General features: G+C 41.9%; 1 long non-coding RNA gene across 2 annotated transcripts in view; it reads right to left on the bottom strand.

The window, feature by feature from the left end:
• LOC138815758 (uncharacterized) overlaps positions 1-18486 on the bottom strand; it is a 76930-nt gene that overhangs the window by 25110 nt on the left and 33334 nt on the right. The gene's annotated exons all lie outside the window — the stretch shown is intronic.

Below are 18486 nucleotides of genomic sequence, written 5' to 3'. Positions count from 1 at the left end.
GGTGGGCAGGTGTGGCCTCTGAGTCACTGGGAAGATTCTGGGATGCTTACTGACCCCACAGCTCCCACGTTGAACTTCCTATTTCCTGACACGGTGTCCAAAATTCTGCCATCGTTATGTAATCATGACCTTGGGTTTTTCTGAGATTCCAGGTAGTGAATACTTTCTTAATTTGGTATCTATGTATGGCTTCGGGAAATGGAGCTAGAGGAGATAGGTGATAAGGACAGAGACAAAAAGAAATGGAAGGAAGACACAGCTAGGATTTCTACCTGCTGTGGTTCCTTTTGCAAAATAACACCTTCTAGAAATAATGCCTCAGCTCTTTCAAGGGTGCCCAGATAGCATGGAGAAGCTGAGGGTCCGGACTTACCACACATATTCCTTTTCTTTGGCGACTTGGAGATGTATGCATAAGATTACTATACTGAAAGAAATTAATACATCCATCATCTCATAGAGTTACCTATTTATTGTTTGTGTCACATTTGTGAGTATGTGTGTGATGGTCACAGGGCTTGATCTCAGGGCCTGGGCTCTATCCCTGAGCTTTTTTTTGCTTAAGGGTAGCAGCACTCTACCACTTGAGTCACAACTCTATTTCTGGCTTTGAGGTGGCTAATTGGAGATAAAATCTCATGGATTTTCCTGCCTGGGCTGGCTTCGAAACATGAATCTCAGGTCTCAGCCTCTTGAAAAGCTAGAATTACAGGTGTGAGCCATTGAGATCTAGCACCACACATATTTTTTAACTAATACTTTCTCTCCTAGCCATACAACCCCTGAAGACTGAAGAACCAGGAAAGGAGATCAGGGCAGAGTGTACTGGACAACAAAGGCTCTGTAGTCTTGGCCCAGTGCCCCCAGCCCTCACTGCTAGACTCTGTCCTTCATCTGAGGAAGACCTAGGATCTGAGGAAAAATCTTCTAGATGAGACTTAGAGACTTCAAAAGAAAGACAGTACTATATTTTCCTGATCCCAAATTAGAATGTAGTTTCAAACATATCTGTACATTTCTTTACCTGTACAGTCTTAAAGAAAAATTGCTTTGGTTTATACAGAATAAATCCTTACTAATTAGTGGAGTAGCTTCAGTGGTCCTGGTTCAGTAGAAAACGGTCAATCAACTCATCTTCCTTGTCAAGACCACTTTGGGTGATGCTGCTCCTGACCACTTACCCCATGGCCACATGCACAGGCTGGTCCCAGGAATCTGCATTTCATTTGCCTTCTATGATCAGCTTGAATGAGTGATTTGTTGTGTTTCCTCTTTTCTTTCTTATTAAATACTGGCTTTTCTACCTGCTGTGGTTTGTCCCCTAAGGGTTCTTGAGTTGGGAGCTTAGTCCTTGGTATGATGATGGTGGGAGGGGGTGGAACTTGTAAGAGGAGCTTGGTAGGAGCTGATTGGCTATTTGGGATATTGCTCTTAAAGGAATTGAGTTCTCCTAAGACCCTGGTTATAACATCCTCTGAAGAATGGGCTGCTTTTAAAAGACCAAGACGGGTCCTGCCCTATTCTGTGGCTTTCTGCCTTGCTGTGTGTGTTCAGAGTACTGTGATGCCTCACCAGAGCCCCACAGAGACTTGTAACATGCTCTTGAACCTCTAGAACTGTGAGTTAAGTAACCTCTTCCCTTCATATAGTGGTACAGCAATGAAAACAGATCAATGTACTACCTAATATTACACTTATGATTTTGTGTTCCTTTTCATCAAAAGGACCCTCATACTATGTACATTTCATTTTCACATAGTTGTATGCACAGGTTCTTTGTGCACATAATTATATAGAAGCGCTCAATTTGTGGGTTTCTTCATAACCATAATTCTTAACAAACCAAAATGTTCTCTGCATGATGTCCTTAGAAGCAAGTAATGAGATTAGAAGAAAGAAAGCAAGTTAGCAGGGATTTCTATTTCAGAAAGATGGTACATATTCTGACAGATTCCTTAATCTCTCTAGCACTTCACTGAGAAATGACCTGACATAGAATTGTAACCTCTTTGTACAACTACTTAGTAATAAGTTTTAAAGAGTGGGGGGGGCTAAGAAATGTATGATAGCAGCTTACACATTCATTAGAGTTTTTGAAAGCTTCTTCTCATTGGCTCTTCATAGATACCTGCTTAGGTTGTACCATAGCTCATTTTATAGATTGAAAAACCCAAGCATAGATACATTAAGCAAAGTTCCCAGGGTTACATCTAATCTAAGCTTATTGACACAGGCCCTCTGGCTGTGCCCACAGTTTGTGCCTCTCTGCTCCATCGTCTGTGCAGGATCATCATTTACGCTTGCAGACGGCCCAGCAGCATAGACACAGATCGTTATTTTGTTTTCTATTGCCAAATGCTCCCTAGGCCTCCCAGAATTTTTGTTTAATAAAATCAGGCTGGCTTCTCTTTCCATTTCTCCCTTTTTCAATCAGGAAAGAGAGACAAATATCCTTAGGAGTCCAGAGTCATCTGTCATCTCATAAAGGATGTGGTGGGCTGCTGACTGGTGTTCCCAGAGACATTGGTTCTAAAACCCTAGAATTTTTAGAGAGGTGACTAAATTAAAGACCTCAAGATAAGATCATCCTGAGTGATCTGGTTGGGCCCTAAATAACCACCAAAAGAATCCTTATAAGAGAATGACAGAGATGGATTATACAGACACAGAAGAAGACAACATGAAGACAAAGGCAGAGATGGGAGGGAGGCAAGCCAAGAAATGCCAAAGAATTCTAGTAGCCTCCAGAAGCTAGAAGAGGAAAGGAACTGATCAGCCGCCCAGGCTCTGCAGCAAATATGGTTCTATTGATCATTGGAGTTCCAATTTCTGGCTTCTGGAAATATTTGTACATTTGTGGTTTTATTTTGGTTTTTTAAGGTATCAAAGTTACAGTAGTTTCAGTAGAAATAGGAAATAGGGGTCAATAGATAGCAGTTGATAGGTTAGGTGTAGCCATGATCATAACTGCCATATGTTATACATTTGCTGTGTATTGGGTATACTGTGTGCTTCCTGTTTTATTCCAATGAATGGAGAAATTGAGGTGCACAGACATTAAGAGACAGACAGAGGATTTAAGACCAGGTCTAACTCAAGCTTCATTAACCTAAAATGATAGTTGAACCCAACGATTCTCAATGATTAAGATTCACTTCTTAAACTTTCCCTCTTTGCTCACATGCCCTCTGACATTCAGTTATTTCTTGATTTACTATTACCACTTTAAAATATAGGATACAAACTATTTCTAGCCCATTTTCCCAGGGAAGAAACTGAGCCCGGGAGAGATCAAGTCACTAGCTGGAATTTGTCCTGCAGAGTTAGGCCCTGGAAATTGCTTTTCCACTCTGCTTAGGTGAATGTCGCATCTTAGTCTCTATTCAATAAAGAAAAACAGATGACTTTCTCTTTTTCTTAAAATGGCTTTTAGTTCCTAGACGAGATGCACAATTTTCTGTGCACAAAGGTTTATTAAACCACTATAAAATGCAGCGGCAGCCAGTGCTCTGTCTCAGAGGTAATAAAACCATAAATGATTCCTGTTCAAGATGAAGCTTGTAATATTCTGTTGCCAGTGAGTTGCCTGCATCTTCTTGCTTTAAAAATGTACTTCTCTCTCCACGGAAACACCAGGTCACAAAAGCCAGTCTCATCTACATTTTTACAATGCTGTTTATCATCTTCCTGCATGCAGGAGATAGAAGTGGTAATGAAGCAACTAAATTGGATTCCACTGAGGATTTGTCCCGACTCAGAATACTTTCATAATCCATTCAGAACGCCTCTGATTTATCATTAAGCCCTCTGAAGCCATTTGGGGGGTACCAGCTTTGCAGGGATAGGACATCTTTTGTGTGCCAGTTACTAGGAATTATAACACAGTTGATGAAGCATGACAACACAGAGACCGTTGGATTTGCAACAGATTAAAAGAGAGTGTTATGGAAGTCAACAGCTATTAAGTCAAAAATGGCTATGAGCAGAAAGAGCCAGCAGGAAAACAAGGAAATGTGTTCAATCCTACTGCAGACACCTATCCTGCAGTCTCTGGGTACAGATGACATTAGTTCCTACACCACAATTCCCTTTACCTAACCCTTCAGGTTTTAACATCTGTTTCCACCCACTCCCTCTATACAGAGCAAAGAGTAGGGGTGGAAGGAAGATTGGTGGACAATGATGGGTGGTTAATTTAGCCACATGATGGACAGAGTTATGTGAAGAAAAGGGCAGACAGCATGTTATTTAATAAGGTTTCAGCTGAACTATAAACTATGAATCATAAGCTTGTTGTACTCAGAGATGCACTTGAAGGTGTTCTAGGTCAGCCTGTCCCCTTTTCACAGTTACATAATGTGCCCAGGGAAAGCGGGTGAAGAGGGCACGGTAGATTGTTGCAGCATCTTTGGCAATGTTTTCTAAAATGACCAATGTGCTCACCTTGTGATCCAACCATTACACTTGAATGCTTCTATCCTAAGAAGAAAGGAAAAAAAATTCTAGCATATAAGAACTATTTGCAAAGATATTCATTGCAAAATAGTGTACTTTTTAAAAAAAATCTGTATTTGCAGTAATAAGCAATGTTTAAAGAAAGTGTGGAATGTGTATGTTATGGGATGATATGCAGTTATAAAACTGAATTGCGGGGCTGGGAAGGTGGCTCAGTGGTAGAGGGCTTGCCTTGCATGCATGAGGCCCTGGGTTCCATTCCTCAGCACCACATAAGCAAAAAAAGCCAGAAGTGGCACTGTGGCTTAAGTGGTAGAGCGCTAGCCTTGAGCTAAAGAGCCGAGGGACAGCACCCAGGCCCAGAGTTCAGGCCCATGACCAACAAAACAAAACAAAACAACAAACAAACAAACAAACAAACCTGAGTTGCTCCAGGCACCAATGGCTCACACCTGTAATCCTAGCTACTGAGGAGGCCGAGATCTGAGGATCATGGTTCAAAACCAACCTGGGCAGGAAAGACCATGAGATTCTTACCTCCAAGCAACCAACAAAGAGCCAGACGTGGAGGTGTGGCTCAAGTGTTAAAAGGCCAGCTTTGAGTGAAAAGCTAAGGGACAACACCCAGACCCAAAGTTCAAACCTGAGTACTAGCACAGAGAGATTTACATTTTTTTCACTTAATAAACTGACCCTACAGATTAGTAAGTGAAAAAAAATCAATTGTAAGAAATGCATGCAATACTGTATAGTCAAATCTTTAATTACTAGGCCTTAGTGGCTCCAGAAAGAGTGTCACCATAAAAGTATAGCTATAATGTAGAAGGAAAGGAAGTGGGTGCCATAAATTGGGTTGGTTTCACATCACAACTCTGTAGAGATGAGAAGGACTTTGTGTGTACATATCCTGCCCAAGATTCTACTGCCCTGGGAATCCTCATGGAAGTAAAAATTCCTGCTAGTTTCCAGAGAAACCATTGAAAATTGCAGTTACTTTGATCTGTTAGAATTAGGGATAGGATGAAGGAAGTACTTCAGAGCTGATCTTTCAAAACCCACATGCCATGTTTCACCCCTACAGAAACTTAATTTCACCTACAGAAACTTAATTTCCAGAAGGCCAGGATAGGAGATGAAGAGGAATCTAGGAAGTACATAAAGGCACCTCAAGACATCTGTCCACTCTCTTCCTTCTTAAAAATGGATTTGAAAGTTATTGACATAAAAATATATGTTCCACTTCAATAACCAAGAAGCAACTGTAGTGGCCATGCAGACTTAACATTTAGTACCAGCCACTGATCCATAATAGGATACATTTAATTTTAATCACAACCTACCTGGGAGGTCTTATTATTGCTATTTCAGGAAATATTATAAAAAATCACCACAGAGCTAGTTAGTGATAGAGCCTAGATTCAAAAACCTGGACAGTCTAAGTTTCCTTGTCCGTATGGGTAAATAAGAGATAGAGCTAGCCATGAAAGGCCACACTCAAGAACTCAAGGGAATTCTTTGCCTGTCTGAATTTCTCATTTATCTAGTTGTTCTACTTCTCAGAGCTCACCCACCTTTGTGCCGTGGTTATTGAATTGGCCATTCCCTTTGGGTTGTTCCATGTATTTGGAGAAATGATTCTGAGAAATGGCTCTATCATCTTTTTGTAAATTTCCTCATTCAGTTCCTTTCCTGCCCATAGAAACAAGTTCCTTTCATAAGTACAGAACTGTGCTGACCGTTTCCTTAGAAGACTATATGAAAGTGGCAGAAATCTCATTCTCCTTGACTATCTTCTTAGCAAGTACCACTTTCCAGAACTGTCTGTACAATTGGCTTGCCTCTGAAATCGCTTGCCTGGAGAAAGAGGAGATAAAGGAGACAGGCGTGTAAATATTCTTTTCTCAAAGACAACTTGTTCTCTGTCTAAAACCTGGTAATTAAGTCTTTCTTCCCTTCAAGAGTTTGGATGTTAAGGGGGAAAAAATTCTAAAATGCAAGGGTCAGTTCTGACACTCTGTAATAGTGTCTTGAACTAAGTCCCTCAACTTTCTAAACGTCAGTTTGATCATTTGGAAAACGGGATCATGAATGGCGGCCTAATTTTGCTTCATAAGTGTGTTGTACTAATCCAATGAAGAACACGTCTAGCTTCACACACACATACACACACACACACACACACACACACACACACACACACACACACGTTAAAGGCTGGGACAGAATGGAAGAGAAGCACCCCAGATTGAGAAAGAAAATTAGGTAACTAACATAGCATGAAAAACATGTTATGAGCAGGAACCTACAGCATCCTACAACCTCTCATTCTAATATTTTACAAGACAGTCAAATTCCTCTGTGGGATTAATTTTCAAGGCTTTCTTAAAGACAGAGCCATCTTTATTTTATGGCGTCTGGGATCCTTAACTGATAACCTTTTCTTACCTATCTCTAGGTCCTTCACCTCTCTATTTGGAAAAAAAAAAAAAAAAAAAAAACAGAAGTGGACAAGGGTTCAAACCAGCCCTATAGGTCAGATCCACAGAGTGCATTTATGCAGGACTTTAAATCTACACCTGATGAGATTAACCTTATGTATCATGCATTGCATATAAAATGCAGGTTCTACATGGCCCCCTTTAAATATAAATTTGTGATGTGCATCTTGGCTTAAGAGACTTACTGATGCTTTGAATTTGTAAAGTGCTAGGAATTTGCAAAATGTAATGTTGGATTTATCTTTCAAGCCTCTGGAAAATGTAAAACTATGAGAAGAGAAAATAACCACTGTCCCTGTTTGGAGACAGAAACAGAAGAATCCTATTAAAATATGAGTAATACATGGAAGATTACTCAGTGAAAATCAGTGACTAAGCAAAGATTGAACTTCAGGTTCCCTGAATCCCAGGGTAAACTTGTCTTCTCCTTCCAAAGAGAGAGAGGACTGAGCAATTGATTTTCTGAGCACAACAGATTTTCTTTATTGTTGACATTGTAGAGAATTTCTTCTATTCAGGCAATACTCCTGGTGATGCTAGAAATAACTTCTTCATGGATCTGTTAATCTCACAAGCCTGAATAGGGGAAATCAAGTAGAAAATATATGAACATGAGGATGAAACTGTAACCAGGAGGCCAGAACCTCCTTGTCATTGACTTGAAAGCCAAGCTCAGTTTCAGGCCTTTAGCCTGAGGTGACAGGAGATCTCATAAGCATCTTAAGTGTGTGATTAGACTTGTACTTGAATGTTGCCTTAGTGGTCTGACAAGAAAGAGGAGGGACACAGTAGCTCATGCCTATAATCCTAACTATTCAAGAGATCTGAGGATCAAGATTTCAAGCCAGCCCAGGCAGGAAAGTCTGTTAGATAATTATCTCCTGTTAACCAGCAAAAAACTGAAAGTGGAGGGTGGTTCAAGTGGTACAGCACCAACCTTGAACGAAAATGCTGAGGGACAGCTCAGGCAAGGACAAGGAGAAGGATTTCATTGAGTTGGAACTCCAATTAATTGCATGGTGATAAAGCAAGTAGCAGGAGCCTATCTAGATGTGAGAATTGCAGTGTCATTCTTTCCCAAATCTGGGTGTCTAGATTTCTCTTTCTAGGAAGCTAGCTAATATATTTTCTGTAGGAAAACCCTTCCCTGCTCCTTCCCAAGCCTTCCTCTGTTGCTAGCCCTGTCCTCCCCCAGTACCAGCCAGGAATGAGAAAGGAAACAGAAGGCCTGGTCCCTAGTGTCTTTGTCACAGGCAGTAATTGTCCCAATGTTGGGATTCCAGAGCCCCAGGGCCTGGCTGAAGCCAAAAGGGACAAGGAAATTGCCACCACGTGGCTATCCTGCTGTCTTCACAAACCGAGATTTCGCCAGGCTACTTGGACCAAGGCCAGGCATCTCTGAGCTCACCACTAGCACTGTGGGATCTAATGACATGCAGGCCAGAAGCATTAGCCACCGCTCCCTTGACTCCTTGGGCATAGCTGCACCAGAGGAAGGCCCGGAGGAAGCCTCACCCCTGCTGCCTCCCGCAGTCCTGTTCACCAATGTGCCTGCCACTCAGCTGAACCCCTCCTCCTCCTCCTTTCTCCCCCTCTTCACCCCCAACCTCCTTAGTGGGTCTGGGAGGCAGGTTTGCCAGGGTTTCCCTGGTCTCCTCCTGGCTGGGCTTCGCTTGCTATTGCATGTGTGTCCCTCTGCAACCCACAGCGGACTTGCAGTGACCCTTGCTTACGGGAGGCCCACCCTATTAAGGGGACAGACAGGAAGATGCCAGTTTTACCTGCAGGAGAAGAGTCAAAGGAGTTAATGACTCTATGGAACTGTAAGGTCTGCTCCTAGATGGCCAGCAGACTCCACCCTCCTCGCAGCAAAGTCTCCACCCAGTACCTGAGTTACCTAGGCAACTGGCACACCTGGAAGAGGTCACATCTGCATCACTGAGGTCACATCTGAATTTGATGTGGCCACACCTTTCTCCGCCCATACCCTAGATAAGGCCGAGCCCAGGCCCAGAGGCTCTCTCTCCCTGCTCTTTTCTAGCTCTCTCTGTTCTCTCTCTGCTCTCTCTGCTCTTTTCTAGCTCTTTCCTCTCTCTTTCCTCTCTTTCCCAGCTCTCTCTCTTTCCTAGGCCTTTCCCAGCCTCGTGGAGTGCCAACCTTGCCTAGTCCCAGCAGGTCTACCGAATAAACCTACCCCTTACCTGAATACCACGTGAGTGCTGCTGTTCTTACTCGGCTACCTCTCTCTCTGCTCTTGTCTAGCTCTTCTCAAGCTCTTTTCTCTCTTTCCTCTCTTTCCCAGCTCTCTCTCTTTCTTAGGCCTTTCCCAGCCACGTGGAGTGCCAACCTTGCCTAGGCCCAGCAGGTCTACTAAATAAACCTACCCCTTACCTGAATACCACGTGTGTGGTGCTGTTCTTACTCGGCTACCTCTTTTTAAAAACCTAACAGGAACCACGTGCTGGGATTTTAAGAGTGTTTTAATAGTGGCACCAGATAGACTCAAAATGTTTAGTTGTTGCTCCATAGCATTAATTCATGCCCGCCGTTCTGTTTATTTCCTCATCTGTGAGGTGGAGATAATAGCAGTCACTTTGCAGAACTGGTGTGAAGAAGTCATAAATGAACAGAGGAACCTGCTTAAGGGCTGGGCTGCTGTCCTCGCTGGCCATGAATACCTGTGTACAGCTGCAAACATTGTTAGATCTTCCAAGCACTTCCAAGCTTTCTGCTCAACTAGTGACTCTCAGAGGTCCCGAAACTTCCAGGGACTGGGAATGTATTCAAGGGATTTGGTGAATTCTCACATAGGAAGACACTCCAAAAACGCATGGTTTTCACTACTATTACTACTATCCAGGACATAGGGTGATTCTGTCAAGCATTTGTTAGCCTTTTTTATTTTCTATTTAAGAATAACCTATATTCAGATAGAAATTGTACCAAATTAGGATGTAATCGCAGTACTTTTGAATTTTTTTAAAAAGTGGGTAAATGGATATGAACTTTTTATTTTATTTATTTATTTTTGGGTCCGGTTGTGGGGCCTGAACTCTGGGCCTGGGCGCTGTCCCTCAGCTCAAGGCTATCGCTCTACTACTTGAGCCACAGCACCACTTCCGGCTTTTTTCTTTTTGCTTATGTGGTGCTGAGGAATTGAACCCAGGGCCTCATGCATGCAAGGCAAGCGCTCTACCACTGAGCCACCTTCCCAGCCCCCGACATGAACTTTTTAAGTTAGCATTCATTCGTACTACTGTACAAGGGGGTTTCATTATGATAAGTTGATAGATGCATACAGTGTATGTTAATCAAATTCACCTCCTCATTGCATTCCCTTTGCATTTCCCCTTTGCCTCAAACAGCATTTAGTGAGGTTCTTTATGCTACTTCCAAGTGATTTAATGTGATTTAGTGTGAAATGCATCCTATTACGTAAAGCTCATTTAACTGATGGGAAAACTGTGGTTTAGAAAGGTTAAATAACTTAGGTAAATTAAGACAGCTAAAAAGTTCGAGAGCTGATCTTTCTATCTAGGCTGATAAAGCCACACACATTTAATATCTGTGCTATAAACCATAGCAAAATATGTGTTTTGTGTAAGAGCTCTCTTTGGTAATAATGCCTGTATTGCCATCTATAAGATGCTTCTGCTTTTGAAAAAATTCCCAAAGCCTGTAGATGAAAATGTTTAAATAATAATAATATAACTACATGTTGGTGGCTCATGCCTGCAATCCTAGCTACTCAGAAGACTAAAACTTGGAGGATTTTGATTCGAAACCATCCTAGGCAGAAAAGTTTGCAAGATTCTATCCCCAATTAACCAGCAAAATGCCAGACTAGAGGTGTGATTCAGATGATAGAGTATCAACCATGAGCAAACAAATCAAGTAAGAGCAAACAGCCCTCAGTTCAAATCTCAGTAAAAGTGTGTGCATGCACAAATACATACACACACACACACACACACACACATACACACACACACACACACACACACACACACACACACACACACATTAGAGGGCTAGGCCCCCATGGCTAATGCCTATAATCCTAGCTAATTGCGGGGGGGGGGGGGCCTGAGATGGGGAGGACCTCAATTCAAGTCGAGACTGGACAAAAAAGTTGCAAGACACCTTTTTCAATAAAGAGCTGGCACCGTAGAATATGTCTGTTATACTAGTTACATGGGAAGTCTAACATAGGTGTATCAAGCCAAGGCACACATTTGGGCAGGGAGTAAGACCCTATCTGAAAAGTAACCAGAAAAGATCAATGATTAGGGGCAAGGTTAAGAAGGCCTGTCTAGCAAGCACAAACCAGAGTCCAAAGCCCAATACTGATAGGGACAAGAAAGAGGAAAGAAAGAAGAAAGAAAGAAAAAAAGAAAGAAAGAAAAAAGAAAGAGAGAGAGAAAGGAAGGAAGGAAGGAAGAAAGGAAGGAAGGAAAGGCTTGATAGACACAGATTATTAGAAACACTAGTTGTGGATGCTATGTTTGGAATTCCATTTTAGCTAAGAGCTCAGGAATGTCACTCCCTCAGTGGCTCCATGGAACCATGCACTTACTGGAGAGTGATTGAATGACAGTGCTAAAATGGAATGTTGCAGTCATCTTATCTGACCACACAGACAGCTACCAATAGATGCATGTCTTACCTCCTCAGGATAATTTTAAAGACTTTCCGAGAAAGATAATATCCACTTACCTCATAGTCACAAGGAGCACAGTGGCTATGATCCCTTTATGCCAGAGGTGTCACAGAATATGAAAGAAGAAAGGTTGGGAGGGAGTTAGAGCTAGAAGACAAGCAAAGATCAAGGACCTAAAACAGAAGTTAAGCCATGTAAAATGTGCATGGGGATCTATTTCCTCAAGGCAAGGAAAAAGGTAATACCTAGAGGAGAAAGTTGGAAGCAATTCTTCTGAGATCCAGGTTAGCATACCTGCTAAGGAGGTCTGTAGCTGCGGAGACTATACCAATAGCAGTCCTCACCATTGCCTGAGAAGTATACCCAGGGTCTTAAATTTGATCCTCCCTTTCTGCCTTCTATTTCTTCATCTTTCTCCATAGGCCTGGGATGTGAGGACTATGAGCTGAATAAAGACTGAATTTCATGATATTTGAAGATGACTGTTGGCACAAGGAAAAGCCTATGGAAGACAGTCCTGTGTTCCTGTGTTCCCGTGTTTCTGCTGTTTTTGAACCAGAACAGTTTGGCAGATGGGGATGGGGTGGGGTAAACGCAAAGAAAGGCAGACAAATAAGAGTAGTGATGGGGCTCTTAAATGCTCTCCCCACAGCCTAAAATGATACTTTGAGAGACTGGAGAAAACACAGTTTCCATATGGATGAAAAACATAGATGATTGTGCAGTAGAGAAGTCCTGATTGTCAGATTTATTGAGTGAGAAATGCAGAACTAGGCAGGAGGTGAGACAAGAGGCTGGAAGCCAGAGATAATATTTGCTCTGGATATGGAGCAAAGCCTCTGGCATAGGTTATAGATTTGGCAATTCACAAGAGCTTGATCCTGAAGTGTTGGCCTCATGGGAAAAGAGCAGGACAGCAAACTGAAGGCCCAGGGATGAGCAGTGTGACCTTCTTTGCAGAAAAAAAAGGGATTTTATGTAACTACTACCCCCTCTATTCAGCCTGCTGTATATTATCTTTATGGCATGAATTACAGCTGTGGTCCTGCTTTGTATTCAAGTCTTTACTATCTATATACTGTGTGCTGGGCCTTTGCTAATTGGCCATAAATGCCAATCTTTCTACTTGACCACAAAAAGTATTATTTCTTCCCAGCAGTTCAAGTATTTAAGGGTCTAGTAGGAAGCATGAGAAAAGCAGTAGGCTTAGTAGACCCTTCTTGGAAACTATAGAGACATAAGCTAGGGAGATCCAGAATGAAATAAAGAAGCGAGTTGTGTCATCTGGAGCCTGGAGCACTTGAATTTGGCATCACCATCAGTAGCAGATTTGCTGAGCATTGGGTTGAACCGTAGGTGTTAATATTCAACCATTTTCCATACACAAAAATGGTAATTTCACATGGCTGAACATAATCAAATCCTGACATCAATAAACATACATTTAATTAGTCTATGGGTGGTATTTAACTTAGTCTATTGGTAGGAGGGAGCTAAGGAATTTCTGAGGCCTAGGTTTCCAGCACAAGTATCCCATATGTAAACAATCCATTAGAAAGTCCTACAAGGCCTCTAGTTAAAAACTGATGTATTTACTCATTTGTTGTAACAGCAACCAAAACCAATGGGTATCTCCTATGCCAGTAACCATACTAAATACAGCATACAATGATGGCTTCATGAAGGCGCTCATGACCAGGGGTAAAGGAGTGAGATGAGTAATAAGCAGTTTAGAGGGAGGGACTCAGAGGAAGAAGAGGAGTGTGAAGAGAAGGAAAGGAGGAAGAAAAGAAGGGAAGGAGGGGTGTGGTTTTAGCTAGAGAAGGTTTGATGTGGGAAAGCTAAGTAATAATTAACTAAATGATCAAGGCAGGAAGGAAGTTCTAGGCAGATCCAAGCAGAAATGACCATATGATTTACAGAAACAAGTTGTATTTAGAGTGAATATAGGTTTATTAAGTTTGCAAAACAGCATTTCTCAAGCCTCTCAAAGTTGGAGATCATATCATGTTCACATTCATTTAGCCAGTGTTGAGATGAGGACAGTTTCTGACGCATGGCATGAGCTCAGCACATGTTCAATTAAATTAAAGTCCAAAATTGAAATAGACTTCAAAAAATTGAAAAGCTCTCTCTTCTCTCCTATTCTTTTAATCTCAATGGGCAAAGCTTCAAGGTATTGTCCAGAAATCTTATACCAAAACACACACACCCTTTCTGCCTATCTCTTGAAAGACATGTAGTTATGTAATCTTTTTATCTGTGTGGTTATGTAGATGTTGAAAGGATGTCTTGCTTTGAGGACTTTTGCAATTCCTGAATTTGAATATTTATTGTGTGCTTGATATTAGATAGTTGATGTAACAGGCCTGGAAGTGACAAATAAGATAGCCATTGCCTTCATTTACTAGTGAAACAGTTATCTCATCATCTATCTATCTATATCTATATATGTATATACACATATATATCCTAATGATATATAGAATACATTATTAATATGTCAATGTTACATATTATGTATGTAACAATTACCTATCAATAATATGTAACATATAATATATAACATGTATTATATATCACTAGAAAATGCTTTCTAATGATAATTGGGATAAGTAAGTGGAAGCTCTTATTGAGCTTCTTCAAGGATTATACACATCCACATAAATTGGAATTATATGAAGAGGAAGGAAGAGTGTTACAAAAGAGGAGGGGTCATCTTATGTGAGCACATTGAAAAGAAGGGGACTGGACTTAGCAGCAGTGATTATAAAACTGTGACTCTATGTTGATTGAAAACCACTGCCTGTGATCCTCATAAAATGCAGTTGATGTATCAAATTAATTTACAAGATCCTGGCACATGAGGGGGAAACCCACTTTATTCATCTTTTCACCACATGTTAAATTGATGTCATGTGCCTGACACGGAGCCAGGTCCTGGAAACTGAAAAGCAAACCTCCTGAGCTACCAGCAGCTTCAAGTTTTGTCAAGCAGCAGATAAGGCAGTGTGATATTTATTATCCTACAGTGGCTGATGTCCTGGGGGAAGAGTTACAAGTGACATCCATGGACCTATTGGGAAGGAGAAGGGGATTTGTAAGGAGATTCAGTTTAAAAGGTTCAATGGAGAAGTGTCTGGAGAAGAAGTTATGTTGTTTTTTCTGCAGTCAATGGGGAGTTATGGGAGAGTTTTGAATCAAGAACGGATAGCAAGCCGGGCGCTGGGGGTTCACACTTGTCATCCTAGTTACTAAAGAGGCTGCAATCTGAAGATTATGGTTCAAAACCAGCCCGGGCAAGAAAGTCTGTGAGACTCTTATCTCCAATAAACTACCAGAAAACTGGTAGTGGCATTGTGGCTCATGTGGTCGAGCATTCGCCTTGAGCTAAAGAACTCAGGGACAGTGCCCAGCCCCAGAGTTCAAGCCCCACAACCAACCAAAAAAAAAAATCCCAAAAACCTGATAGCATTGAGGGTTTGGACTGGTCTGAGATGAAAGGTAGTGATTACCTTACCAGTAGTACAGTGGGAGATAGCATGCACTGAGCCCAGATTGAAAGGAAGGAAAACAGAGAGGCTCAGAGGCGATGTTGATGGGTACCAAGAGTGCATGGAGGTAGACCCGGGAGCATAATGGAGGTGAGGAGATTTCCATTGGCCCCAAGGCCTCCTATTCAAGGTAGCAGGTGGCATGTGGCATGTGGAGGAAACAAGAACATGCCTTGTCTTTCAGACTCCAACACACAATTGCCAACCGAACTTAGGTTTCTTGAATCACTAAACCACTGCTACTTAGGATTTTACATTTTACATTTCTGAAGCCCAAGAGAACCCTGTGCAAGGAGAAAATAAATCTCAAGAAAAACAAACTATTGCTTAGGTGCTGGTGGCTCATACCTGTAATCTTAGCTAAGATGTGAGGAACACAGTTCCAAGCCAGCTCAGGCAGAAAAGTCCATGAGATTCTTACCTCCAATTAACCACCCAAAAGCCTAGAAGTGGAATTGTGATTCAAGTGGTAGAGTGTCAGCTTTGAGCAAAAGCTAAGGTAAGATAGTGCCAAGGTCCTGAGTTTTAGTCAGAACCAGTACAAAAAGAAAAAGAAAGGTAGGAAGGAAGGAAGGAAGGAAGGAAAGAAGGAAGGTAGGAAGGAAGAAAGGAAAGGAGAGAGAGATTTACAGATTCTGCCACTCTCAAACACTTGCTCCTTTTCCCACTCCTCCCAGTTGTACAATGGAAACAATAATAGCCCTTGTAATAAATCATTACAGAGTATAGCCAAGTGACTACATAACCACAAGAGGGCAATGAAAATATCCATAAAGGCACAGAGTAATAATTATTTTCCCATTAGCACCAACTCCACTAATATGAACAAAGAACAATTAGCATTCCTAAACTTATAGTTAGACCCTAAATCTCTCCGGGTATTGCAGGAGTGGAGAGATGGACAGCATGGGAAGCTTAAGCAACAATAAGGCAGTGCTCCATGAGCCTGTTGCAATCCTGACCCTCTTGGTGGGCCATCACCATGCTATGGAGTGAAAAGACAGAGAAAATGATTTTGATTGCCACTAAACTAGCCAAGTCCTGAGCCCAACAACCGCTGAATTCAGCTGTTCTTTTCTTTGGGCTCCCAGGAAGTAAGTGCTGGAGTGGGAGAAAAGCTGCAGCAGTAATAACACAGCAGGCACAGTCTTTGCATTTATATCTCTCTATTCTGCTCATCACTAGGCAACGATCTTTGTGCTTAAACCTACACATCTTTGTACATTGTTATACCTGATTCTTTGAAGTAACAACTCTGGTTTGCAGTACCCTGTGTATGGGGGGGGGGGTGGATAGCTATTCTATTTCTGTTTAGATAAAGCACAATGAAGAACAATCCATTTTGACTTCCATCTTGATTTAAAGGCAGCTGCTCTTTTTCTCAACAGCTTCGTTTTACAGCGTGGATCACAAACTCTATTGCAATTGCCTATTAACTCATGCCTTTCTCCCTCCAAACTATGAGTTTCTCGAGGGTGGTATAGGATCTTAGCTCTTTATAGCCATATCCCAAGCACCTCTCATAAGCACTGCTGTCGGTATCTATTGGATATGGATGATTGAATGAATGAAAGAATGAGTGAATGTTTTCCTTGGAATGCCAGGCTTTAGTAGTTGAGAGTGTGATTATTTGCTTTTTAGAACAGGTTGTACTAGTGGAATGGGCTTGGCCAGGCAGAGTGAGGTAACATGTGGTACAGCCTCAGTGCCCCAACTTCTCTGATGACAGAGTCCTGTTTTGGATGGGCCATGTGCCCAGTGCAGTTGCAGATTCAGGGTGAGTTTCTTCCTCTAGTTAGAGACATGACAAGGCAGAAGCCTTCAGTCAATGATGTTGGCTCATCATCTCTGCACATGCTCAGTTAATAGATGTGAGCTATCTTGGAGCCAGGAGCCATAACCTTCTAGGGAACTCAATCTAATTTCAGCAAGATCTCTGGCAGAGTAGACAGCTGTGAGCTGTCAGCACTCAACATCCAGAACTAGGGGATGTGGCCTGGGCATGGTATGACAGCATCTCTCAAGTTGGATAGTAAAAAGAATGTTTATTGCAACAATTGCTACCATTCATTGAGGACTTACTATATGCAACATGTTGTGCTAAATTTTATATTTATGTATGTATGAATGTATGTATGTATGTAGTTACTTTGCTGGTCGTGGGGCCTAAACTCTGGGCCTGGTCACTGTCCCTCAGCTCTTCAGCTCAAGGCTAGAACTCTATACCACTTGGGCCACAGTGCCACTTCTGGCTTTTTTTCTGCTTATGTGGTGCTAAAGAATCAAACCCAGGACCTCATGCATGCAAGGCAAGCACTCTACCACTGAGCCACCTTCCCGGCCCCCGTGATAAATTTTAAATAGGTACGCAGTGTATTTGCTCATATATGCCCTCGATTATGCCTTGTTTAGTTTGAAACATTGGATGGACAAAGAAACTCAGAACTAACTCCATACTTCCTGCTTTGGATATTTCCTTTCTGCACCTATATTCTTATGGTAGAATCACAACATTCCAATCTGCTGGGCCTGAATCCCATGCATTTGTTTATTTATTGAATTCCACCAGTGGTTTTGAGCACCTGTGATATGCAATGACTAGGTTAGGACCCAGGACCAATCAACAGATAGGTTTTGACCTGGTGCTCAATAAAAAGGACTCAGCCGGGGTTGGGAAGGTGGCTTAGTGGTAGAGTGCTTGCCTTGCATGCCTGAGGCCCTGGGTTCGATTCCTTACCACCACATAAGCAAAAAGAAAAAAGCTGGAAGTGGCACTGTGGCTCAAGTGGTAGAGCGCTAGGCTTGAGCTGAAGAGCTGAAGGACAGCACCCAGGCCCATTTCAGGCCCCACGACCAGACCCCCCAAAAAAGGACTCAGCCTTATGCTGAGAGCTACTATCCATGGAATCCAATTAAAAAAACATTGCTTAGACACCTTTTATGTAGATTCTGATTCATCCAGCCTTGATCAAAACAGAATCCAGACCCCCTTCTGCTATGAAAATCTTTTTGAATCACTCACCCAGAACAAGCCATTGGGCTGGGGAAAATAGCTCTTTGTACTTGGATAGCCCAAGCTACTGCAGGCCCATTGGATACAGGACATTGAACTTGGTGATCTTTATATTCCTTTCCAACAATATCATCCTAAGATTCTTACTTCTGACTATCTACATCTTTATTAGGGGTTGGGATGGTAAGTTTTATGTGTCAACTTGACTAGGCTATGGCTGGTTTTCTAATCAAATACTAATCTAAGCATTACTGTGAAGATATGATTTGACTTTAAGCAAGATTATTCTCAATAATTTTGGTGGAC

Source organism: Dipodomys merriami, unplaced genomic scaffold (assembly GCF_024711535.1).
Source record: "Dipodomys merriami isolate MVZ:Mamm:240054 unplaced genomic scaffold, mDipMer1.0.p SCAF_667, whole genome shotgun sequence".
NCBI classification, from domain to species: Eukaryota; Metazoa; Chordata; class Mammalia; order Rodentia; family Heteromyidae; genus Dipodomys; species Dipodomys merriami.
The sequence above is the reverse complement of the archived record's forward strand: the minus strand, read 5'-3'. Positions and strand labels throughout refer to the sequence as shown.